This window comes from Narcine bancroftii, chromosome 6 (genome assembly GCF_036971445.1).
Source record: "Narcine bancroftii isolate sNarBan1 chromosome 6, sNarBan1.hap1, whole genome shotgun sequence".
NCBI classification, from domain to species: Eukaryota; Metazoa; Chordata; class Chondrichthyes; order Torpediniformes; family Narcinidae; genus Narcine; species Narcine bancroftii.
This window is the reverse complement of record NC_091474.1, coordinates 164,650,274-164,677,011: the sequence shown is the minus strand read 5'-3', so window position 1 is coordinate 164,677,011 and position 26,738 is coordinate 164,650,274. Positions and strand designations below refer to the sequence as shown.

Below are 26,738 nucleotides of genomic sequence, written 5' to 3'. Positions count from 1 at the left end.
CAGCAGGTCTTCTGGCTGTGCCACCCCATGTGATTAGGCATGCATCATTAATGAAATACACTGTCAAAATGAATACTCATTCTGACAAGCTTTATTCATATTAGGGGTGCAGAGTGCAGCAAAACAAACAAAGAATACTATACATCACTGGAACTCAAGTCAAGTCGTCAAATACAGCCCGACAGAACAGTGTTCTCTGGTCCTTGGTGCAAAACATGCAGACACATAACCAGACACATACAGACAAACAGTACATATGCATGACAAATATTTCTTCTATACAAATAAATAAATAACTATTGTTTTGTACATTTGATAGTCTCAGATGGTTCGTGTGAGCAATTGTTTTGGTCATTCAGCGAGCAGTTCCTTTGGTCGTTCAGCGAGCAGTTCCTTTGGTCGTTCAGCGAGCAGTTCCTTTGGTCGTTCAGCGAGCAGTTCCTTTGGTCGTTCAGCGAGCAGTTCCTTTGGTCGTTCAGCGAGCAGTTCCTTTGGTCGTTCAGCGAGCAGTTCCTTTGGTCGTTCAGCGAGCAGTTCCTTTGGTCGTTCAGCGAGCAGTTCCTTTGGTCGTTCAGCGAGCAGTTCCTTTGGTCGTTCAGCGAGCAGTTCCTTTGGTCATTTGGAAGAACTTATCAAAACAACTATCTTTAATGGAAGAGTAGTCCACAAAACTCAAACTTAAGTGGGTCGATGTTATCAGCAATTTAGCTCCAGAGTCACAATAGGAGTGCAGCTTAAAGTCAAGAGCTACAAATATATCAGGTGGTTACGTGTACTTTCAAATCACAGAGCAAACTTACATTCATCAATATTTTAATCTAAATGCATTACCTCTGCTTTATATTTAATATTTTACAATAAAAATGAGAATACGTACAGAACAATCTTTTTAGCAATCTATAAAACAACAGCTCAAGCCAAAAATCCATCAAAATTTGGTCCAGCCAATTACTTTCCAGTGTATAAATCCAGCCAAACATTTTAGAAAATTACAAAAGGAAACATTAGATTAATTGTAATTATCGAGAGTACAAAGGCACTATCAATTTGTTTTGAGATATGATTTTACGTCAAATTTTCTGTACATTTTGCATTATCAATGATTGCTTTTAATGCTCGAATAAGTCCAGGAAAAAGACACCAGCATGACAATAAGGGAGAAAATCCTAAGTCTCTGGAGAGCATTTCCCATTATCAAATGTCACACCATCAGCAAATGAGGAAGCCTCCATGGATGATGATACTTGTTACGCAGGAAAGGGGAAGGTAATTTGAAGAGACTACTTTTCTAACAATATAATCCACCATACACCATAATCTCACAAGAAGTATGATCTGGAATTTTCATGAGGATTTTCCTGAACTTTAAAATAACTGAAATTATGGATGATTGTCAAAAATCTACCTGTTTATGCAATTTCTCATGGATTTCCATATATGTTTTGGCAAGAAATTATGAGCACTCCATGAAAATTTTACTTCATAATATTTAACTAATTTCTGTGCTAAATTTGGTTCAAGGTAGTATTGATCCTGGCAATGTAATGCATTGTTTTTAACTTGTTTCATGCTTTCAGTAACAGCTCACCAAAAATATATTGAACATAAAACATAGAACATTATAGTTTGACCTTCCAATATGCATCACCTCACATTTATCTGGATTGAACTCCATCTGCTACATTTCTGCCCAACTGCATCCTGTATTAAAATGAAAGTGATGCCATGACTGCAATATTTCTTTCAATCCTTGCCCATTCTTTTACCAACTTTTTTAAAAAAAAGAACTTAACAATCATGTCAGACAATTTATATGGAATTCTAAGATGCCAAGAGTCTCCATGGAAAATCTTACTTGGGATTATTCATTGGGTGGACTACGATTAATTGATTTTTAAAAATTGGTTGCACAATCAAAATTTATGCCATTTTCTTTATTATTTTGTAAATTTTTTATTTTTCACACTATGAACCATACTGACCAAAATACACACAGACATTTCCCTCTTGGATATACACAGAGTCATTTTCTTCCCTTTTCCCCCCCTCCTTTCCCTCCCTCCTTCACCCCCCCCCCAACTCACTCAACATTCAAAATATATATATATTAAACCCATTAAACAATGTCAGCATACAATGAAAATAAACAAGAAATTTGTGTCTTCAACTTTTACATACTGGGTCAGTTCATTTCGTCTTCTTATCCTTCTGTCATTTTAGGCGGTGGAGGTCCGCAAGAGGACTTCTCTATCAAAAAAAAGATGGATAGATGTAAGTATTTGTGCATCTTTTTTTTGAGGGAGGGGATATTCCTGATTGGGCTTGAATTGGTCTACACATGGCGGGTGAGAAGATAGCAGAAGATTTCATTTACAAATGGAATATTAAATTATTGACTGGAAAGACAGATAACCCCATTCTAAAACACATAATTTGGATATGGCAACAAATTAATAAATGAATAGATTTAAAAGTGGGGTTATCTTCAAAAACACCCTTGCATCAAAATAATTTAATACCAATGACATTAGGAAATAAAATCCTGGACACTTGGCACCATAAAAGGGATCAATTGTATCGAGATTTGTTATGAACAAGGATAATATGTGACATTTGAACAGCTAAAAAATAGATATAGTTTGTCAAATAGAACTTTCTTCTGCTATCTTCAATTAAGATCTATTTTTAAGAGATAGTTTAGGACTAGCCATGACCCTGCCAATGTGTAGTGACATGGAAGCTCTTCTTTGAAAGGGGATCACAAGTAAATTTATATCTCGGCTGTATTTCCTATTGCAGAGCAGCAATAGCCTGAAACTGGGCTTACACTAATCGAGGGAAAGGGGGAGACGAACTTGGGGAAAGGATTCAGGAACAATATTGGTCAAAATTGTGCTTTGATAATATCATTTATTAAGTCAGATATAGATTAGTACAATACAATTTTATGGACCAATTATACCTTACACTGTAAAAATTACAGTTTAAAATCTGAAATTCCACACTCATGTTTTAGGTGTGGTGTAGAGGTTGGAACATTTATACATTCAACCTGGCTATCCATGACATAGTAGAAATTTTGACAAAAATTATAGAAGTGGATTTTCCATTGGAATCAGAGCTGTGTTTATTGGACAAATTTATGGTTATTGGCATAAAACTATCAAAATAGCAAATACAGTTCGTGAGGATTGTATAGCTGTTACATGGAAGTCCGACACCCCCCTATTTATTACTTGCTGGTATATGGAAATGCAAATTTGTGCTCCCCTGGAAAAGATAACAATCTTAGAAAGAAATATGATGTGTTTGTTAAAATATGGCAACCTTATTTGAATCATACTGGCTTAAGGATATAATTAACTTTCCCAAAAAGGTTTAAATAATATAGTTAGGTTAATAGTGCTATGATCAAGATATGGACTAATTAATGAAGGCATACTCAAACACCCCTTCTTATTTGGACAATTTTTTTTATGTTAGCAGTTGGGGGGGGCAGGTAAGATCTGGGCAATCATATGAGACTCTATAATTTTTAAATACTATTTATATGATGTATGTAAAAGGTTCTATATGAGTCTTGGAAAAATTAAAATAAAATATTAATAAAACCTCTGCATCCTATCTACAACACTATCCACAACTCCTCCAACCATCATATCATCTGCAAACTTACTGACTCATTCCATTACTTCTTCATCCAGGCCATTTATAAAAATCACAAAGAGCAGGGGTCCCAGAATAGATCTCTGCAAAACTCCACTAGTCACTGACCTGCAGGCAGAATACTTTTTGTCCACTACTACTCCCTGCTTTCACAAGCAAGCCAATTATGAATCTACACAGCCAAGGTTCCATGGACCCCATTCTTCATGATTTTCTGAATAAGTTTCCCATGAGGGAAATTCATACACACCACATCTACTGACTTACTTTCCATTTCTTTTGTTATCTCCTCAAAAATCTCAATTAGGCTAAATTAGTCATTGTCAATACCTCACAAAGCTATGTTGACTGTACGTCTCTAAATGGTTGTAAATCCTGCCCTTAAGAATCCTTTCTAATAGTTTGCTCACCACTGTTGTAAGACTTACTGGTCTATAATTCCCAGGATTCTCCCTATCAACTTTTGTAAATAAAGGGACCACATTTGCCATTCTCCAATCCTCCAGCACCTCCCTGTGGCCAAGGAGAACATAAAAATCATTGCCAATCTCTTCCCTCCCTTCCCATTGCAATTTGGGGTATATCTAATCTGTCCCAGGGACTCATTGATCCTAATGTTTTTAAGAAGATCCAGCACTTCCTCTTTCTTAATTCCAACATGGTTCAGCACATAAGCTGGTTATAGTCTGACCTCACCTTGACCAAAGGCCATTTTTCTGATGAATACTGAGCAAAGTATTCATTTAGGACCTCCCCAACCTCTTTTGCTTCCAGGCATAGGTTTCCTCCTTTATCATTATGTAGCCCTTAATCCTATGTGCCAAGGCCTTCTCATTCCCCTTTCTAGCTCTCCTAAGTTCTTTCTTAACTTACTTCTTGGCGACCATAATTCTCATGAACCCTTGTTTTTTGCTTTCTAAATCTAATGTGTGCTTCTTTCTTCCTCTTAATTTGTTTCCTCACTGTTTTGCCAACAACAGTTCCATTTTCCTATAATCTATTCCCCATCTCCATGGGACAAATCTATCCAGAACCCTGTGCAAATGGTCTCTGAACATCTTCCATATTACTTTTGTGCTTTCTCCAGAGAAAATCTGTTCCCAATGTACTTTCGCTAGTTCCTGCCTCATCCCATCATAATTCATCTATCCCCAATTAAACTCTTTACCATTTTGTCTCCTTTTATCCTTGTCCATAGCTATGCTAAAGCTGAGGGAATTGTGGTCACTATCAACAAAATGCTCCCCCACCAAGAAGTTTATTACTTGACCAGGTTCATTATCGTGTATTAGATCACCCTATGGCTTCTCCTCTAGTCGGTTAGTCATATACTGTGTCAGGAACTCTTCTCGTACGTACCTGACAAATTCTGCCCTATCTATCCCACTTGCAGCCAAGATCAGTCAATTTCCTATCATGGTCTGTAAGGAGCTGCAGTTGAATGCAGCTCTTACAATGCCAGTCAACATTCAGGATGTTAAAATCTCCCACGACAACAACCCTGTAATTTCTACACAATTCCAAAATCTGCCTATTATCTGTTCCTCGGGGTCCTGAAGGGTATTTGGGGGCCTATAGACTATACCCTGACCAGTAACGCCACTCCTCCCCAACTCTTTTTCTTCCCATGTTATCCCTTTTAAAACATCTAAATCTCAATACCTGCATCAGCCAATTCTGTCCTTGTGTCAGCAAAGTCTCTGCAATAGCCACAACATTGTAATTCTATGTACTGATCCATTCTCTAAGTTCATTGAAATAGACACATTTCAAACCGTCTAACTGACTACATTCATGCTTCCTCCCCTGCCTGTCCTTCCTCACAAACACACAACACATTCCATCCTCCTCTCCCTCTTTTGCTTTATTCTCTTCCTTCACATTATGGTTTCCCCCCCCCCCCCCACCTGCAAAACTAGTTTAAACTCTCCCCAACAGCTCTAGCAAAACCTGCTCTCCAGGATATTGGTCCCTCTCTGTTCAGATGCAGCCCCTCTTTTTTGTACAGGTCAGATCTTCCTCCAGAAAAGAGTCCAACGATCCACAAATCTGAACTCCTGCCCCTTGCACCAACTCATCTGCCACAACTTCCTATTCCTATTCCTACCTAACTTTCTGTATTCCCTCTTCAGGACTTTATCCCTATTCCTATCTATGTCATTGGTAACAAGGTGGACCACAACATTTGGACGCTTACCCCCTGTGGAGTCAATCTGAGACATCACGGACCCTGGCACCTGGGAGTCAGCATATCATCTAGTCATTTTGATTTTGTTCACAGAATCTCCTAACTATTTGTCTAATATTTGAATCCCCAATCACTATAGCTCTTCTCTTCTCCCCTTCTCTTCTGAACCAAAGGGTCAGACTCTGTGCCAGAGACCTGACAACTCACTATGACTTGTCCCTGGTAGTTTGTCCTCCCCATCAGTATCCAAAATGGTATATTTATTATTGAGGGAAATGTCCATAGGGTGCTTTGGCCTGATTACCTATTCTCTTTCCCTCTCTTGACTGTTACCTGCCACTTTTATTTTGAGTGTGGCTGTCTCCTTATATGTCTATTATCCCATCTACCTCCAAAATGATCTGGAGTTCATCCATCTTCAGGTCCAGTTTCCTAACACATTCTTTAAGAAGCTACAGATGGATGCATCTCTTGCAGTTGTTCTGGACTATTTTGCTCCCAGATTTCCCACATCCTGGAAATGAAGGATTCCACTGCCCGAGTTGCCATCTCCACAATGCAAAGATCTTATCTTGTATGTTGTACGCCCTCAGCCTCTGCTTGCCATCTCTTCTCGAGCCAGAACCTCAAACTCATCACTCCTTCACAGTGCCACTCACACACTGGCTTCTTTGCTTGAACTTCCTTTCTTTTTTATCAGCTACAGCTAATTGGCCAAGGTAGAAATACTGTTGGAAAATTTGAGTATATAGTCTTGTAAATTAACTTTGAAGATGATTACCCTATGTTACTGCAAATGTTCCATTCTGCCTCCAAAATATAGCTGATCTTTTTTCTGAGTGACACAGACAGTGATAGGTAGATAGGAAGACTTGTATTTATTTAATGACCTCAGAATGACTTCAGAAGGTATCGGAATTTGCAGTCAGCAAAGTTCTTTCCTGCAAAATGTTATCACTATTACAGTAATAAATGTCAAATTTTCTATGGCAAAAGACCAATAATTTATTTAAGTAGAAACGATTTCAATTGAGTGCTTTCATCCACTCAAAGATTTTCATTCCATGGTGAACAAAATTTGTTTGCAGCTTTCAGAAATTAATTTCTGGATACAGGGATCTGAATACAGCTAGCAAGGCCAGTACTTAAAACTCATCTCTAGCTGGTTTTGAGAGGTTGGTGGTGAACTACCTTCTTGAACCACTACAGTCCCTGTTGTGAAGTGGGATAGGGATTCCCAGGATCCCAAAGATGATAAGGACAATATTATTTTTCCAAGTCCAAAAGGTATATGACTTGGGAGGGAACCTGCTGGTGTGGTATTCTCATCCACCTACTGCTCTTGCTCTTTTTCATAGTACAGATCAGTGAAATTACAGGAAACACTTCCTCCATACAAAATTATATATGCCATGCTCCCGCTCCCTCTTCTGTATTCTAGAACATGGGGCCATGTCAGAAGTACATCACTTCCAAACCCTACTTATTGGTGTGTTTAAAACCATACAATGTTAAATTTATGGATGAGGACACCTCACCACCCCATAGATCTAAAGTAACAAATATCCATTCTGACTTTGAGTTGGTCTTTTAAACTCATAGGTAGTAGAGTTAAACTTGTCCAGCCACATACTGTCACAGTTTTTAAAATGGAGATGGATGTTGTTTCGAACCATAGAACATTACAGCACAGAAACAGGCCCCTTCTGCCATTCTAGTCTGTGCCAAACCATTTTTTTTTGCCTAGTCCCACTGACCTGCACCAAGCCATAGCTCTCCATACCTCTCCCATCCATGTACCTGTTCAAGTTCTTCTTAAATGTTAAAATTGAGCCCGCATTCACCACATCAGTTGGCAGCTCGCTCCACACCCCCACCATTCTCTATGTGAAGAAATTCCCCCTCATGTTCTCCCTAAACTTTTCCACTTTAACTCTTAACCCATGTCCTCTGGTTTGTATTTCACCTACCCTCAGGGTAAAAAGCCTACCTACATTTACTCTGTCTACTCCCCTTATCATTTTAAATTATCAAATTTCCTCTTATTCTTCTATGTTCCTGACCTGTTTAACCTTTCCCTGTAACTCAGTTCCTGAAGTCTGGACAACATCTTCTCTACACTCTTTCTGTCTTATTAATATCTTTCCTTTAGTTAGGTGACCAGAACTGTACATAATACTCCAAATATGGCCTCACCAATGTCTTTTACAATTTTACTATAACATCCTAATGCCTCTACTCAATACTTTGATGTATGAAGGCCAATATGCCAAAAGCTCTCTTTACAATCCTATCTACCTGTGACACCACTTTCAGGGAATTATGTATCTGTATTCCCAGATCCCTCTGTTCTACCACACTCCTCAGTGCCCTACTGTTTACCATTTATGTCTTTTCTTGGTTTGTCCTTCCATAATACACCTCACACTTTTCTGCATTAATTTCCATCTGCCATTATCAGCCTATTTTTCCACCTGGTCCAGATCCCTCTGCAAGCTTTGAAAACATTTTTCTCTGTCAACAATGTCTCCAATGTTAGTGTCATCTACAAACTTGCTGATCCTATTTACATTATCACCCAGATCATTAATATAGATGACAAACAAACATAGTCTCAGCACTAATCTCTGAAGCATACCACTAGTCACAGGCCAACAGTCTGAGAAGCAATCATCCACCACTACTCTCTGGCTTCTCCAGGCCAGCCATTATCAAATACAGTTTCCTACTTCACTACGAGTACTGAATGTCTGAACCTTTCTGACCAATCTCCCATGTGGGACCTTGTCAAAAGCCTTACTAAAGCTCAGACCTATCCTTTTCCATAATTAACTTGAAACTAATGGCATTATGCTCCCATACACATATTTCAGTCACCTGCCATGTCTCGTTCCCAAATAGAAGATGTAGTATTGCATTCTCACTAGTTGGTACCTCTTTATATATTTTTAAAATATTTTATTTAAAATTTTTCTCCATACATGAAGTCAGTTGCAAAATTGAAGATACGAACAGAAAAAATATAAATCCATTTTACATTTTATGATGGTTAAATCACCCACTCCCCCAACCCTCTCCCACCCTAGAAACCCCAAAAGAAGAACAGAAAAAAAGAAAAAAAAACAAAAAGAAAAAGACAAGAACAGAAAAAGAAAAGGAAAAGTAGGGAAAGCAGAAAGAATTACCAAGAAAGTGCAACTCACCACATGGATCTCCAGTACATATATTCTATTTAATTCTTTGGAGAAGGTTAACTCAAGTCCCTAGGATTAGAAAAATGTAAATACAGACAAGAACCTTCCTAAGTGGTAACTATTTGCCTTTCAAGCACCAAAGCCTGGTGTACTTTATAAATGTTAAATTCTGAGCACAATAGAAGAATTACCTGCAAGCAATGAACTTGGAGGAATGAAAAGTGAGATTGGACTGTGAACCAAAGAACTTTTCTGAACTTACACACACATTATATACATGTGCACTTCGAATTAGAAGGGGATTAAGTTAGGTTAGTTAATTGAATAGCCGTAAGTTAAAGTGTGATTCCGTTTTCATGTTTAAAGATAATTAAAAGCAACTTTTGTTTAAGTAACCATTTGTCTTGGTGAATATCTATTGCTGCTGGGTTTATGGGTCCTCTGGGCTCATAACAACATGAACATTTATATGGGGAAGTCACTTCTATTTATACTATAGCAACATCTATTATGGTCATTTAAAAAAAATTATTGTAGTTATAATTTGGCCCCTATATGATTCAAATATGGCTACATATCTTCACAAATATGTCATATTTGTTCTTTAAATGATATGTATTTTTCCATAGGTATGCAACTATTCATCTCAGCAATCCATCTACTATATGTAGAGGAGAGTCAGATTTCCAAGCAATTGCAATATTTTTCTTAGCCACTGCTAAGGCTATTTTAACAAATGAAATTTAGAATTTAATTAATTTGTTGCTTATTTCAATAAAATTACCCAAAAGATAAAGTTTTGGGTTGCCCGTGAAGGCCACCTCTGTTATCCTTGTTAATAGTTTGGTAATATTCTGCCAAAAAGATTTCACCTTCACACAAGACCACATAGCATGTAAAAATGTTCCTGTTTCTGTCCCACATATAAAACACATCGCCGATATTTAAGAGTTTGATCTATGCAACTTCTGTGGTGCAAGATATAGTTGGTGTAGGAAATTGTATGAACTTATCCATATCTTGCATTTATAATTGATGTCATGCTATCCAAACACCAATCAGACCAGCATCCTAAATCCGACTCCCATCCCTCTCTAGATCTCTGTAAGCCTGGTTTTCCGCTTTCACTCTAGAGAGCACAGAACATCTTAGTTATAAATTTAAGTGTATTCCCAGCCATATCGTTTGTTCCATTTCACTAATTTCAGATGGGACCAAATTTGGCCCCCATCTTTCTCTCAGGAATGATCTTAGGTGGAGAAAGCAGAAGAAATTCCCAATTCGCTACTCCATATTTATGTCTTAGTTGTTCAAAAGACATAAGAGATCCCTCCACATAACAATCATCAATATATCTTATTCCTTTGTCATACCTGGAATTCAGTATTTTTTTGCTCAGATTCATGGGCAGCCACTCATTTTTACATAATGGTGCTCTTAGTGATATCGCTGCTTTTTGTTTTACAATAAACTCATTGATTTCTTTCCATATTCTAATCACATGTCTTCTTTGGCTTGGCTTCGCGGATGAAGATTTATGGCGGGGGTAAATGTCCACGTCACCTGCAGGCTCGTTTGTGGCTGACAAGTTCGATGCGGGACAGGCAGACACGGTTGCAGCGGTTGCAGGGGAAAATTGGTTGGTTGGGGTTGGGTGTTGGGTTTTTCCTCCTTTGTCTTTTGTCAGTGAGGTGGGCTCTGCGGTCTTCTTCAAAGAAGGTTGCTGCCCGCTGAACTGTGAGGCGCCAAGATGCATGGTTTGAGGCGATATCAACCCACTGGCGGTGGTCAATGTGGCAGGCATCAAGAGATTTCTTTAGGCAGTCCTTGTACCTCTTCTTTGGTGCACCTCTGTCACGGTGGCCAGTGGAGAGCTCGCCATATAACACGATCTTGGGAAGGCGATGGTCCTCCATTCTGGAGACGTGACCCACCCAGCGCAGCTGGATCTTCAGCAGCGTGGACTCGATGCTGTCGGCCTCTGCCATCTCGAGTACTTTGATGTTAGGGATGAAGGCGCTCCAATGTATGTTGAGGATGGAGCGGAGACAATGCTGGTGGAAGCGTTCTAGGAGCTGTAGGTGATGCCGGTAGAGGACCCATGATTCGGAGCCGAACAGGAGTGTGGGTATCACAACGGCTTTGTATACGCTTATTTTTGTGAGGTTTTTCATTTGGTTGTTTTTCCAGACTCTTTTGTGTAGTCTTCCAAAGGCACTATTTGCCTTGGCGAGTCTGTTGTCTATCTCGTTGTCGATCCTTGCATCTGATGAAATGGTGCAGCCGAGATAGGTAAAGTGGTTGACCGTTTTGAGTTTTGTGTGCCCGATGGAGATGTGGGGGGGGGGCTGGTAGTCATGGTGGGGAGCTGGCTGATGGAGGACCTCTGTTTTCTTCAGGCTGACTTCCAGGCCAAACATTTTGGCAGTTTCCGCAAAACAGGACGTCAAGCGCTGAAGAGCTCGACGATGCAATCCGCCTCTGAAGACTACCATACTGCAATCCACTGAAGAGGTACTGGGCTTCTCCTCCAGGAAAAACAAGGACTGGTTCGACGATAACAGCCAGGAAATCCAGGAGCTGCTGGCAAAGAAGCGAGCTGCCCACCAGGCTCACCTTACAAAGCCGTCCTGTCCAGAGAAGAAACAAGCCTTCCGTCGCGCATGCAGCCATCTTCTGCGCAAACTCCGGGAGATCCGAAATGAGTGGTGGACTAGTCTCGCCAAGTGAACCCAGCTCAGCGCGGACATTGGCGACTTTAGGGGTTTCTACGAGGCTCTAAAGGCTGTGTACGGCCCCTCACCCCAAGTCCAAAGCCCGCTGCGCAGCTCAGATGGGAAAGTCCTCCTCAGCAACAAGATCTCCATCCTCAACTGATGGTCAGAACACTTCCAATCTCTTTTCAGTGCCAACCGCTCAGTCCAAGATTCCGCCCTGCTCCAGCTCCCTCATCAGCCACTAAGGCTAGAGCTGGATGAGGTCCTCACCCAGGATGAGACATATAAGGCAATTGAACAACTGAAAAGTGGCAAAGCAGCAGGTATGGATGGAATCCCCCCAGAGGTCTGGAAGGCTGGCGGCAAAACTCTGCATGTCAAACTGCATGAGTTTTTCAAGCTTTGTTGGGACCAAGGAAAACTGCCTCATGACCTTCGTGATGCCATCATCATCACCCTGTACAAAAACAAAGGCGAGAAATCAGACTGCTCAAACTACAGGGGAATCACGCTGCTCTCCATTGCAGGCAAAATCTTCGCTAGGATTCTCCTAAATAGAATAATACCTAGTGTCGCTGAGAATATTCTCCCAGAATCACAGTGCGGCTTTCGCGCAAACAGAGGAACTACTGACATGGTCTTTGCCCTCAGACAGCTCCAAGAAAAGTGCAGAGAACAAAACAAAGGACTCTACATCACCTTTGTTGACCTCACCAAAGCCTTCGACACCATGAGCAGGAAAGGGCTTTGGCAAATACTAGAGCGCATCGGATGCCCCCCAAAGTTCCTCAACATGGTTATCCAACTGCATGAAAACCAACAAGGTCGGGTCAGATACAGCAATGAGCTCTCTGAACCCTTCTCCATTAACAATGGTGTGAAGCAAGGCTGCGTTCTCGCACCAACCCTCTTTTCAATCTTCTTCAGCATGATGCTGAACCAAGCCATGAAAGACCTCAACAATGAAGATGCTGTTTACATCCGGTACCGCACGGATGGCAGTTTCTTCAATCTGAGGTGCCTGCAATCTCACACCAAGACAGAAGATAAACTTGTCCGTGAACTACACATGTATTAATAATGAATTATCTACCTTTTTTGTTATTAACTTAACATTCCACTTATAAATAAAGTCCTTCGCTGTCCCCTCTTTTATTGATTACAATCTCATTTGGATCCAAAAGGGGGGGACTATCTTCTTTAAAGAAGAATGGAACACTACTCAACTCTAAAAATAGTTAAAAAAAAAAGAGTAAAACTACAAGTAAAAGTGAACATACCCTTAGAAATTTATATCTTGTGTCTCAAACCCAAGGCTTCAAGAATGTTGGTGTTTTTCCAAGCCGGCAAGATGTTGTTTTCTTTTAGCAGGCCTTTTCTGAAGAATAGAGTTCTGCAAGCTAACAATTCCATTACAGTTACTTTCATTACAAGCTGTCATCCATAAGCAGAGTATTAAGATATACAGGTGCCTGAATGGGTCACTATAATTAGTAGTAACATTTATCTGTTAGGCTGATGTCACAAGCCAGAAGAAGTCCATTGATATTACTTGAGTACAACCATATTTTCTGCAGTCCTCTCCAGTTAGACTGAAATGCAAGTCCAGACTCACCCAAGTGGGGGATTTGTTATCTCCTTGATACAGGGGCAATTAAGGAAGGGTAATAATTGCCAGCCATTTCAGCTTCCTATGAAGAGAAAGAAATCACACTGACCCCCTACTCAAAGGATTGGGGTAAAAAAAGGATCGCATAACCACTAGAAGGTGAATCTTAGATTGAGAAAAACACAGGAATGAACATAATCACAAAATAATTACAACTATTATATTTTTAAAGTTTCATAAAACATGAAAATGCTGAATAATTAATAGAGCAAATTTGTCTTTGCACTGCTGGCAAATTGTCTTCTTACCAAGAGCAATGTGTGAACATGTCAGCTGTTCTTTGAACATTACACAGGGTTCAGAGAAGAAAGATCATTAATTCTTCCTCTATTCTCTGTGAGTTCTTTTCCAAATCGACTTCATGTTCTCAAAAACATATTGGATAATTCTTTCAGATAATTTTTATTTCTGCGAATGCAAGAAGTTTGACAAGAGTTCAGCCAAGTATAACAAAAGGAGATATTTTGTTGATTTGATTCTAGCAATTCCTTAAAGCACTGAGCCACATGTTGAAACTGTACCAAGCTGTAATGAGCAAACCATCCACTTCCTTACCATATTGGTACATCCAGCCATCTTACTCCAGCAATGTGTCTTGTAACCACAACAACCAAGTGATGGGAGAAATCCACACCTGGAAGATGTGGTGTGACAAACTATATTGTTAATAGTTTGCAGAGTTTAAAGGCTGCACTTTCTTGACCCTGTCTCTGCAGTTTTGGGGCTGGACTTTTGGGATTGGTTGGTTTCCTGACAGCAAAGGGGCCATAGGATTGTTATGGTTGTAATATCCCAAAGAGCCTTGGTGCAGTACCTGTCTCCAAATTGGCTACTTGAGATTTCTTCAGTAGTTCTTCTTCACTTTACTTTGATCCTTTATGTTGGAAATAAGCAGGAAAAACTGGCTCTCCTCTGTGTGCATCAGATAATAGGAAAGCAATGAACAGCAGCTTCACATGTGGAAAGAGCGGGAAACTCAGAGACAGTTTGTTAAAGTAGGCTTAGACTTTGTTTTCTAGTTTCAAACTCATTCTACCCCCAATTTGTCTGATTTTTGACAGGGTACTGGAGATAAATAAACCCTTTTAATAAAGTAAATCTATATTTTGGTGCTTATTGACTTTCTAAAAAAAATCAAGTGAAAATTTCCACTTTGTTATTGGAAACATTCACCAATAATACCAAAAACACAGCATTGAACAAAATAATAATGAAAATTGGAAATAAAAAAAAAGAAAAGCAGAGATGCACAGCTCACCACAATGCACAGAACCTATGGAGAGAAAGAAATAGGGTTGATGTTTGATAATGGATAAATCTGTGCCCACTGACCACCATCGCTTGTGTACTGCAGCACACAAATAGTCGTTGGGTGATTTTAGTCTTGGTGTGCAAATGAAGTATAGTGAACAATTTCAGAGAATCCTAGAAATGTACAAAACTGAAATGGAGCCCTTCAGCCCACCTTGACAATGCTGACTTTGATATCTGCCTAATTTTGTCCTGTAGATTAGCTGCACTCTGGCTCAGTGCATTGGAATTGAGAAGGAGCATTGCTGGAAGAAAGATCGAGAAAAGAGTTGAAGTTGTGACAGAGTATTTAGAGGTGGCTTGGGAGTAATTGTGTGCTTACACACACATTTTAAAACACAGAATATTTGCAAGACTTTTACAGAATGCTTTTGGCAAAAATGCAACAAAGTAGCAATGGCAGCAGCTTGTCTGGGAGAGCATGAGATTTTTGCAGGTAGGGACAGAACAGTTTTGCTCTCAGAGAGGGAGGGAGTGAGAGAGAAAGAGTCACAGAAATCAGTTCCAGAGGGACAAGCTGGCAAACTTTGGAAGGCTGTCTGGTCAAAGGAAAAGACTGGCGGTCTAAAAGGTGACCTGAAAGAAAGAGGATCATCTGGAGAACCCTGAAGGGGGAAAGTTTAATCAGCAAAACTGATTGAGAAGTTAACAGTTGCGGATGTCCTGGAAAAGGAATCTCTCTCTGAAAACCAGCAAGAACCCTTTTGAGTGGTAACCATTTGCCTATTAAGCCCCAAAGACTTTGTTAAGGCTAACTTCTGTGCACAGTACAAGAATTTGCTGCAACCAGTGAGATTGGAATGTCATCCAATGAACTTTTCTCATATTAAATACACATTACACACACCTGCGCTTAGTGTTAGAGGGGGGATTAAGTAGGTTAGGTAGGTTAAGTCAGTAGGATAAATAATAAGTTAAAGTTTAATTCTGTTTTCTTGTTCAAATATAATTAAAAACAACTTTTGTTGAAGTAACCCTGTGTTGTGGTGCATATCTATTGCTGCTGGTTTTTGGGGTCCTCTGTAACAAAGCAATAACAGTGCCTTGTTCAACTCCATTTTGTAAGTTCATGACTTACACTGCATCAAAATGTTTGTGTCAGATAGAAATGGAATTCCAAAGGATGTTTCATATGCCCACTTAATTGATTGAGTCAAAGCCTATATGATTCCTGTGCAATTCCTTGGAGTTATTGCATGATGAAAATCATGTCTACAAGATGGACATGATTTGCAAGTAAATAATGATGAAATGAATGACTTTCTGTAGTAAACAGCAAGGAGATATAATTGGATTTGTTTTCTTCTCTGAAGATGGACATTATAATGAATCTTTAAAATCCTTTGGTATGACCTTTTCTTTCAATATGTTGGGATGAGGTTGTGCATTTGTGGCTGAGATTCCTAAGATCTAAGTATTGTAATCTTGGTAGGGATACCTTCTTTTGCTGAAGCTTTGTTGTTTCTCAGTTGACTTATGGTCAGTGTTATAGAGTCTCTGTTGGTTCATATGGCCAGGGCATCCTGATCAAAGGGAAGATCCAGAAACTGGATAACTATGTTGACAAGCAGCAATCAAAGCCAAGAAAAAACACCCCCTCAAAACAATTGTAGGATGCCATTTTTTTTGTTATTTCCCCTCCAGTGGGTGATGTGACTTTGAGTAAGGTGTCCTTCTGCTTATTTTTGGCTAGATAATTCTACTGGCATTGAAGAATTGATACCTTTGCCTGTTAGGGACATTAAGAGGCATGACTCACTATGGTGTAGAACAGTAGTTTTCAAACTGTCAACCCCCCCCCCCCCCCCCACCCACAAACTCACATTTCACCTTAAGCAATCCCTATGCCATAGGTGCTCTGTGATTAGTAAGGAATTGCTTAAGGTGGTATGTGAGTGGAAAGAAAAAGTTTGAAAACCACTGTTTTAATCGTTATGTGTACGGTTTCATAACTCCAAAGGAATTGGGCCAATGACAATTTTTCTCAAGCAAAATATTTCAGTGACAATTAGGTTGAGAGCAGTGATTCTCAACCTTTCCTTCCCACTCACATACCACCTTTAGCAATCCCTTACCAATCACAGAGCACACTCATGCCATAGGGATTGCTTAAGGTGGAATGTGAGTCTAGGGGTGAAGTTTGAAAACCAATAGCGTAGATAAGTAGGATAACTATAACAACCAATAATTGAGGAGGAGGAGGAGGAAGAGGCAACATGATGGGATTGTCTGCCTTGAGCCAGCTGTGTCATTTGATTAAATTGTGAATGACCTGCACTTTACTTTCATTTTACCTGCCTTCATTGCTTCTCTGTGATTAGCTTTGCTTGCTAGCTTTTGCCTGACTCCTCCCCTACCATCTTTGTTTAATTATCTATTTTCCCTCTACCCTTTCAATCCAGCCAAAAGGTCTTTACCTGAAATACCAACTGTCAATTTCCCTTCACAGATACTGTCTAACCTGTTGAGTTCCTCCAACAGTTTGTTTTGTTTGCTCCAGAAACCAGTATCGCAATCTCTTGTGTCTCCTGCCTTTGAAAGGTGGTAATTAACTGCCTTTTTATGTTTCACTTACCTGTGTGAACACGACAAACACGGTATTGGGGGGGGGTCATTTTTATCCCAGTACTTACCCGCCAAGGTAGGTAGTAACAGTCCCGATGAGTTTCACATCGGCTCCAATGTAAAAGGCTGACCCGCCTTCCCAGAACGCCAATGTTGTGCAGGCCCTGCCTTCTTTTGCACCAGGATGCCAGGTCCCTATGTAAAAGTTTGCACTGAATTGGCTTTTCTTGGTTCAGTGTGAATGCTCCGATCTGACCCAACCTGCCTTTAAACACAATTCATTGACATGCCAAATTTAGTGGGATCTCTGTGTAAAAGGGCCACTTGATAACTTTCTCTAACATAAATCTATTAAGTAAAATCCTGGGCTATCTATTTGTCTCACTATCCACAATATTTTGGGGGAGAATAATCAAAGTTCCAAAAAATTTCTGATTTCCTTCTTGAATGGTCTACACACATTACATCAATCAAACTGCTTTTATATTATTGTTGAGTTTGTAATCTTTGGAGAAATATATGCTGGGTATGACTTTCATTTAACAATACTAACATGCTGATATTATCAAGAAAATTGTTGCATCCTGTGACAACTGAATATATAGCTGCTGTTAGGCATGAATTCAAACCTATCTTGAGAACCAATTCTCAGAAAAGGAACTGAACACTTCAGCATTGTTATTTTTTTCCATTCAGCTTTGCTATTTAAAATGTTCATAAACCATCTATCTAATATTATATAATGTCATTGGATTATAATTTTTAGTTGAGAAATAAGGAAAAGTAATATTATGTCTCTAATGTTTATCATAAAATGTATCAAGAGCATTGGCTCCAAAAGGGGACAGGGGATTAGACTTCAAATGCTATTTTAGATTTCTTCTAACATATGTGGTTTTTGGATGTGTAGCATTCCTAATGGATGTGTCATAAACTCTTGAAATTGTTTGCTAGCCACTTATCTTTCCCCCCATTACTTTCAGGGTCAAGCCTGAGTATCGTCAATAGATCTCTTCTGTTCAGTGTCACTTCTGTTAGATCATGTTTTGTTTGATTATTTAGTTGTTTCTCCTTTATTTTATTTTCTCTCAATTTCTGGCTAAGGTCTCTGACAAACCAATCGTGTTTTTTGAGATATGCTTTTAACTTGATTGATGATCTGACATTGAACAAACCAACATAAATAAGCTCTGCGTGGAGTGGAAGAATTTAAATTTCCTACTATAATGGAAAACGTCAATCTGGATGTTTCCCTGTAAAGCACATTATACAATAAAACAATCTCATTCCTGATTGATCATAAACTCGGGTCTCTGCTGAATTGCACCCTGCTGGCCAGATATTTCCATAGCAACCTGGGTAAAAAAAATGAACCAGCTGAGAGTAGTTAATCAAATATCCAGTCGCAAACTACCACTTTTGAGACTTCTATAATTCTGTGTATCATGAATACTTCCTACCAAAATCTATCCCCTCAGATTTCTGGAAAAAATATTTATTTGTAAAGTGTTCTTAGATAACACCTATTTATTGGGAACTGTATTTTGAAGTGATAACAAACGGTTTGTGCCTACAGTGGGAAACATTCAGGCTTGGATTGATAAACGGCAAATGACAATCTTACCATACAGTTACTAAGCATGTCCAACAAGAAAATGCCCAACCACTTTTTCTTGACATTCAGTTGTATTATCATTGAGAAATTCAGCATTCAATAGGTCACCATGGAGCAGAATCGTAACTTTCTACAGAACATGTCAGAGGGTGGGTATTCTGTGATGAATAGTTCACTCTCTAACTCTTCACTGCACCGTTGCTGTCTATAAAGCACAAATCAGATGTGTCATAAAATATTCTCGGTTTGGCTTGGTGAGGCAGCTCCAATAATATTCAAACGCTCAATATCATCCAAATCAAAGCATGAGACTCCAGCCAGGCAATCACTCTTCTAGTATCAGTACAATGTACAATGCAGCAACAAGACCATCTACAGCAGGGGTGTCAAACTCAAATTCACGGAGGGACAAAATTAAAAACTTGGACTAAGTCGAGGGCCGAACTAAATATTTATTGAAAATTTTCAACAACATCTGCATGTTTTCTCTTCTTTCAACATATGTAATGTTAAACTTTAGGATATAACTTTAGGAGGATAATGTTACAGGACAGGAGTAGGTAGCTCAAGTTCACCCTTTGCTTGACCTGAGGGAAACATATTTGGTCCCTGTGAAGATGTAGTCAGCATTCACAGGCTGTGTCCATTTTGGCCTGCATCAGGACTCAGCATTTCCTGCTCACTCCTCAGGCTCTAGGCCTCTATTTACCCTCGACCCACCATCCCTCTACCTGACCAGTCCTTTACCCAACCTCTACTCACCCCTCACTCCACTCGCTCTGCCTCTACCCACCCCATCCTATACACGTCCCTCTACTGCCTCTCCCCTCAACCTGTTCCTCCCTCTACCCGTCTCTCACCCTCTAATCACCCCTCCCCTACTCGCCCTGCCCCTCCCCTTTTACCTCTTCCCTATCCACCCCTCCTTCTACTCATCCCTCCCTCTAACTGCCCCTCGCACCACCATAACTTCCCCTGCCCATTACTCCTCACCTACACCCTCTGCCCACCCCTGCTTACCCACCCACTCAGGCCCAGCGCGCTGCCGATCAGCCTTTGCGGACAGCCACCATCTCTCTCTTCACGTGCAGGGCCGAACCAGCCGTCCCTGGGGTCCGCGCGGGTGCAAGCGCTGAAGGCCGTGGCGACCGGGAGAAGTGCGCTCGTGCTGTGGAAGGGCCGTCCGGTGCCAGTCGCGCAGGGCTCGCGCTGCCCGGGGGCTGTGCGCAGCCTGCCATGCCCGTCGCGCCAACAGGAAATCACAGGCGCTCGCCCATCCGCCGCACCGCTCAACAGGTGGGAGAAGTGACCGGTTGTGCGGGGAGCCTTCCAACCGGCTTGCCGGCTGATGACATCGACAGACTTCTCGTGTTACAATTTCTCGTGTTACAATGGGGAAGGATGTGCAATGAAGGGGGAGGATGGTGGGGGTGACATTACCAAAAAACAGCATCGGCTCTCGCTGCAGGGCGGGCCACCTCTAATACATTTTTGAAATGATCTTGCGGGCCAAATATAATTATATCTGGCCCGCGGGCCAGAGTTTGACATGTGTGATCTACAGGATACATAGTAGCAAATTATGACCACTGCCAAACTTGTGACTTCTACCCCCTGGAAGAGGCAATAGACACCACCACCCACAAGTCACACATCCTCTCAGAAAATAAATCTTAATTTAAAATCTGGAATCCCTGTCTTAACAATACTGAGAGATCCTTCACGAGTTGGTGAGTTTCAACGCCGCCATGCATGATCACCTTCCAAGTGAAAAAAGGCAATCAATGCAGCTCCTGACAATGATTCCATACTTTGTGAATTGATGATTTAAACAAGAAAATAAAGCAAAAGGATGTAATGTTAAAAATGTAAGCATTTACTCTAACAATTTTTGCATTATACATTTAGAAAAGGTGAATGCTGAATTTATTAGCCCAGTATCTTGTATCAAATGAAGGCTCAATTTTAAATGGCACTTTTGGATAGTGGCGAGATATAACTACCTGCTGCTGGCAGGAAAATCTACTCTCATTTAATTGGGGTATTTGGATAATTTTGAGTCTTGAGTTGGTGCATAAACTTCCTTGCCAGTAGTGATAGCTCTAATTATCTCCAGGATAATAGAAGGTTGCATACAGTACCACGCAATCCCATTGATACTTAATTTTCTTTACTTATTTGGGGGTGTAAGGTGCAAGCGCGGGTGTGTACATTTCTGCTCTTAACTGGGTTCCATGTATGAGCACGAAAAAGTGAAAGGCTGAAGATATAAGAGTTACAGGCACAGAGACACAGAAGAGGGAGCTCGGTAAGTAGAGAGAGCTGGAAGAGGATTTGAGCAGGCAGTGAAAGAAGCCTTGGTTGCTTCTGAAACTGCATATGAATAGAATATAAAATAAATAGAATCCTGAGCAAACCATGAGAAGCTGGAGAGACTCAATGGGTTAGACAGCATCCAGGGAGAGAAATAGACAATCACCATTTGCCATCTGGACCTCTAGTTTCTCATTGTTTGCAGAAGAATATAAGTATGCAGTGATCATGGCCTCAAGATTTTCAGATGCTGCAGTAGTTATATAATTACAAGAAGTTCAGCAGCAGCAGGTTAACAGTCATTGACTCAGGCAGAAGAGGGTTTTGACTTGGGCAAAGAAAATTGCCTGAGGATATGGGGTGAGGTAAGTAAATACATTAAATAGTACCTGCTGAGTTAGGTTCCCTTCACAGGACTGGGACCTACTTAGTGAGTCCCTTTTTAAATCAGGCTGATACTTGATTACTGCAATCTAGTTGGTCTAAGCCTGGCCAATCTCAGGCAGGTTTCAAAATCTGATGGTATGTATCTGGCATGAAATTGCATCATTAGTACAGGAAATGAACACTTGGGTTTCTGGAGTGGAACTATTTGACTTGGAAATCATGGTAATCACATTCAACTTACTCCAGATTCCACCAGTGAGTACAGTGGCAATTTATACTGCCTCCCTTACCTCCATCCTGCATGTTTTAATTTTGGGACTTTCGCTGAAAGAGGAGGAACAATGGACTTGGGAGAGCTGTGTGTGTGTGTGTCGAGAACCAGCTGGAGGTGAGGGTTGGGCAAGTTAAGGGTTAAACAGAATGGTGATTGTTGGGAGGATTAATAAAGATAAGGGGCAGTGACAAATAAAAAGAGGGGTAGCTCAAGCAGAGTGGCCAGTGTGTAAGTGGGCTAATGGAAGAGTGGGACTTGGAGGCTTTGGCTCACCATGCTTTGGTAGTAGAGGCTGAGGACAAACTTGATTCTAGTGAGGTAAGGCCAGATATTTGTATTTAAATTAGGAAGAGTTAATGGAGATAGGTAGGGCGGTGGAATACTCTGCAGGTTGTGGGAAATGTGGGACAGTACAATTGTCCCTGATGCAAGAAATGCATCCAGTTGTAGCTCCTGGAGACCAAGTTAGGGAACTGGAGCTGGATGAACTTGGCATTATTCAGGAGGCAGAGGTAGTGATAGAGAGGAGCTTCAGAGAGACAGTCAACCCCCAAAAGTCAGAAGGTAGGTGACTGTTAGTAGAGGGAAGTGGAATAAGCAGGCAGTGCACCTCTGTGGACATTCCCCTCAACAACAAGTATACTGTTTGGGGGGGGGGGGGAAATGATCAATGGAGGACAAGTTGCACTGGTTATATCTATGTCAAATAGCCCTTGGAACACCAAGGAGCAGATAAGCAGGCAGATTTTTGGAATGTTGTAGGAAATACAGAGTTGTAGTTATGGGTGATTTCAACTTCCATAATATTGACTGGCACCTCCTTACTGCAAGAGAGATAGATGGGTCTGACTTTATCAGGTGTGTTCAAGAAGGAGTGCTGACACAGTGTGTGGACTGGCCAATGAGAGGAGAGGCCATTCTGGATCTAATTCTTGGTAATGAATCTGGTCAGGTGGTGGACCTCTTGGTGGGGGAACATTTTGGTGAGAACGACCACAACTCCCTGAGCTTCAGCCAAGCTATGGATGAGGATAAAAATAGACAAAATGGGAAAGTGTGTAATTGGGGAAGGGCTAATTATGATGGGATGAGGTAGTAAGTAGTGAGATTAAATTGAAGACAGATGTTGAAAAGAGAAAGTACAGAACTAATGTGGAGGGAGTTTAGGGACCACTTGTGCTGGGTTCAGGATAGGTTTGTCCCACTGGGACAAGGAAAAAATGGTAGGAAAAGGAAACCCTGATAGATTAAATGGGTGAGGCAGTTAGTCAAGAGGAAGAAGGAAGCATATATTAGATGCAGGAAACAGGAAGGGTTCATGAGAAGTATGTGGTAGCCAGGAAGGTGCTTAAGAAAGGATTTAGGAGAGCTCAAATGCAGCATGAGAAGGCTTGGCATGTAGAATTAGGGAGAACCCCAAGGTGTGAAGAACAGGAGGATGACGGGAATGAAGGTGGGGCCGCTAAAGGATAAAGGAGACGACATGTGCCTGGAAGTGGAGGAGGTTGGGAAGACTTTCAATTAAATCTTTGCTTCAGTATTCACAAGAAAAAAGGACCTCTATCAGGGTGAGGTTGAAATAGAATAGTCTTGTGTGCTAGGCAATGTTGAGATTAAGGAAGGGGAAGTGTTGGATCCAGGGCCGGATGTGATATACCCCAGGTTCCTGCAGGAAGTGAAGGAAGAGATAGCAGGGGCAATAGCTATGATCTTTGAGTCCTTGTTGGCCACAAGGGAGGTGCTGGAGGATTGGAGTATTGAAAATGTGGTCCCCTTGTTTCAAAAGGTTAATAGGGAGAATCCTGGGAAATAAAGACCAGTGAGTCTTGTGTGAGTGGTGTGCAAACTATTGGAGAGGATTCTTAAGGATAGGATCTGTGAGGATCCTCAAGGATAATGTACTCAAGGATAGTCAGCATGGTTTTGTGAAGGGAAGGTTGTGCCTCTCAAGCCTAATTGAGTTTTTTGAAAAGTTAACAAAATAAATTGATGAGGGTAAGGCTGTAGAAGTGGTCTATCCACATGGATTTTAGTAAGGCATTGGTAAGGTCCCCTATAAGAAACTATTCAGAAAGTCATGAGGCATGAGATCCATGGAAACTTGGTTGTGTGGATAAAAAATTGGCTTGCAGGTAGAAAGCAAAGAGTAGTAGTGGAAGCAAAGTATTCTTATTGGAGGTCAGTGACTAGTGCAGTGCCGCAAGGATCTGTTCTGGGACCCCTGCTCTTTGTGATTTTTATAAATGATCTGGTTGAAGAGGCAGAAGGATGGGTCAGTAAGTTTGCAGATGACATGAAGTTTGGAGGAGTTGTAGATGGAGCTGAAGGTTATTGAAGGTTCAAAAAGATGTAGATTTGGGCAGAAAAGTGGCAGATGGAGTTCAAACTGGATAAGTGTGAGGTGATACATTTTGGAATGACAAACCAGAAGGCTGAGTACAGGGTTAATGGTCATATACAAAGTGAAGGGAGGGAAGTTTAGGAGAGATATCAGGGATACATTTTTTATGCAGAGGGTTGTGGGTGCCTGGAATGCCTTGCCCTGGATTGTGGTGGAAGCTGAAACATTAGGGGCATTTAAAACATTCCTAGACAGACACATGGATGAAAGAAAAATAGAAGGTTACAGGGTAGGGAGGGTTTAGTACTTTCTTTTTAAGGAATATATGGGTCAGCCAAACTGAGGGCTGAAGGGCCTGTAGTATTCTATTTTCTTATGTCTTTTGATACTGGGATGTGGTAGGGAATCAGAGCAGTGGAGGAAACCTCAGCTACATGGCCTTTGTAAAAGGGAAAGAAACTTATCTGGGAGAAATGAAAAACAACTGGCAGCAGGTCAATATATATCGGAGGAGGAAGCTTTGCAAACACTGAAGGAAAGGCAAGCTGCAGCTCCCGAGGATAAAAATCCTTTCTGATGCCACTGATATAGAATTATAGAGCCACATACAGCACCCCAATAAGGCCCTTCAGCAAATCATGTCCATTCTAACCAAGCTTATCCTATTTGCCTGCATTCAACCCATAGCCCTCAAAACATTTCCTATCCAGACATCAGCCTAAACGTATTTTGTCCCTCAACAACTTCTACAGGTTTACCATCTGGATACATCACATCATAGTATGGGAACTGCTCTACTCAAAGATCAGTTGAAACTACAGAAGGTACTGAATGTAGCTCAGAGCATAATGAAAACTTCCCTCCCCTCCATGGACTCAATCTAGAAAAGGCAGCCAACATCTTGAAAGACCAATCACACCCTGGGAACACACCCTTTTCCCTTCTCCCATTGGGGCGACGGCTTAAGAGTGTGAAAACATCAGTTGATAGGCTTAAAGACAATTTGTTCCCTGCAGCAATCAGGCTCCTACATGAGCCCCATAACAATGTTCTCATGCTGCCATTGCAGGGAATTAACTGATCTTCCTTTTCATTATAAATCCTACATAACAGTTAATGTTAATGGGCGATCTGCAGGCATGGTGAAGGGATTGGAACAAATTGTAAGGTAACATTCTTCACTCCATAGATAGGATAAAAAATAGTTGTTGCTGCAGCAGAAAGATAATGACTCAGATCGTAAAATACCACTCTCTAAAGCTTAATGTCTATGGCTCAGTGATGAGAAGTGGAAGTGATTCCCAGCAGAAGCTGTATTTAAAGATTGCAATCCCTGTGACCTTTCACCTGCAGACCACCATCACATTCAATGCCACCAGTCCAGCAAAGGTTATGATTTGCACTGAGAGAAAATTCACTGAAACGTAAGGAATGATAGAAATGTAAGCAGGTCTGGAGATATAAATCACTGCAGTCTGTATTAGGGCCAGAAATTTGATGTAGGGTATCTCTGACTAATTTTGCTAAAATTGGTGCATTTATTAAGTTCTTGGTCTTTATTTGATATGTTTGAAATTTCAGTTGACATTCTTCTGGTGTCTTATCATAGTTTTGGCAAAGGATCAAGAAAATTCCAGAGGATATGCATTGGCAGACTAAACTTATTCAATAAAATTGTCCATGAAAATATTACTCTTCCTTCTTAGAGTAACTACCAAAGTTTAAGACTTGAAAACACTGGATCATTCAAGATTTTTAAAAAAAACATGTCAAAATAGCTCTTTATAAGATATCAAATTATTGGCTCAACCTGCTTCATGAATTGTAAGTGTACTTCAGCTAACTATTATATCTAAAAACAGAGCGCACTGACACAATGTTTCAGTGTCAGACAGCACTGTAATCTATTGGACCAGTAAGGCTGTCAGAGAAATCAATTTTTACTTTTTATTTCATAAATCACTTCTGGCAATGGAGACATCCAGAGTGAAGTGACACAGCACAGTGGACATCTGGTGAACACCGTGTGGTGAGCTATAAACTCTAACTGGCTGTGTATTCTACATCAATCAGTTAATCATTATTTTTTGATTGCTTCATATTTAAACTTTAAACATTCTTCAAACAAGTAAGTATGGAAATTGCTATTTCTCTGGCTAATTATTAATTTTCAATCTCTGTTCTTGTCATGTTTTCCAATAATTGCACAAACCAAGAAGCAAATCACCACTGCCTAACCCAGCACTCTCATTTATTCTCACCCTCTGCTATTTTCCCCATGTCCCAGCAACTTCTCTCAGTTGAAAAAAATCCAATTTCCATTTTAAAGCTGCTGTTGAATATGTACCAAGTCTAATTGGAAATTTGGGCTTTTCAAATCCCGGCCATGAGAAGAACAAGGAAGATTTTCTTTCTATCCCTCAGTCTCTTACAGATATTTTAAATATGTGCTCTTTGGTTATTCCTACTCCAAATACTGGAAATGCACACAGAAGATG

The 26,738-nt window shown here is 40.5% G+C and overlaps 1 long non-coding RNA gene across 2 annotated transcripts; it reads right to left on the bottom strand.

Moving 5' to 3' along the window:
* Nucleotides 1–2,080: 2,080 nt before the first annotated feature.
* On the bottom strand, nucleotides 2,081–21,647 carry LOC138737646 (uncharacterized). Of its 2 annotated transcripts, none has more exons than XR_011341104.1 (5): nucleotides 21,628–21,647; nucleotides 17,379–17,575; nucleotides 13,683–13,842; nucleotides 13,046–13,165; nucleotides 2,081–2,247 (listed from the first exon to the last, which is right to left on the bottom strand). It is a non-coding gene; the product is annotated as an uncharacterized lncRNA (long non-coding RNA). The 2 variants fall into 2 exon arrangements; XR_011341105.1 differs by having other exon boundaries at nucleotides 17,379–17,505; nucleotides 21,628–21,646.
* Nucleotides 21,648–26,738: the final 5,091 nt, after the last annotated feature.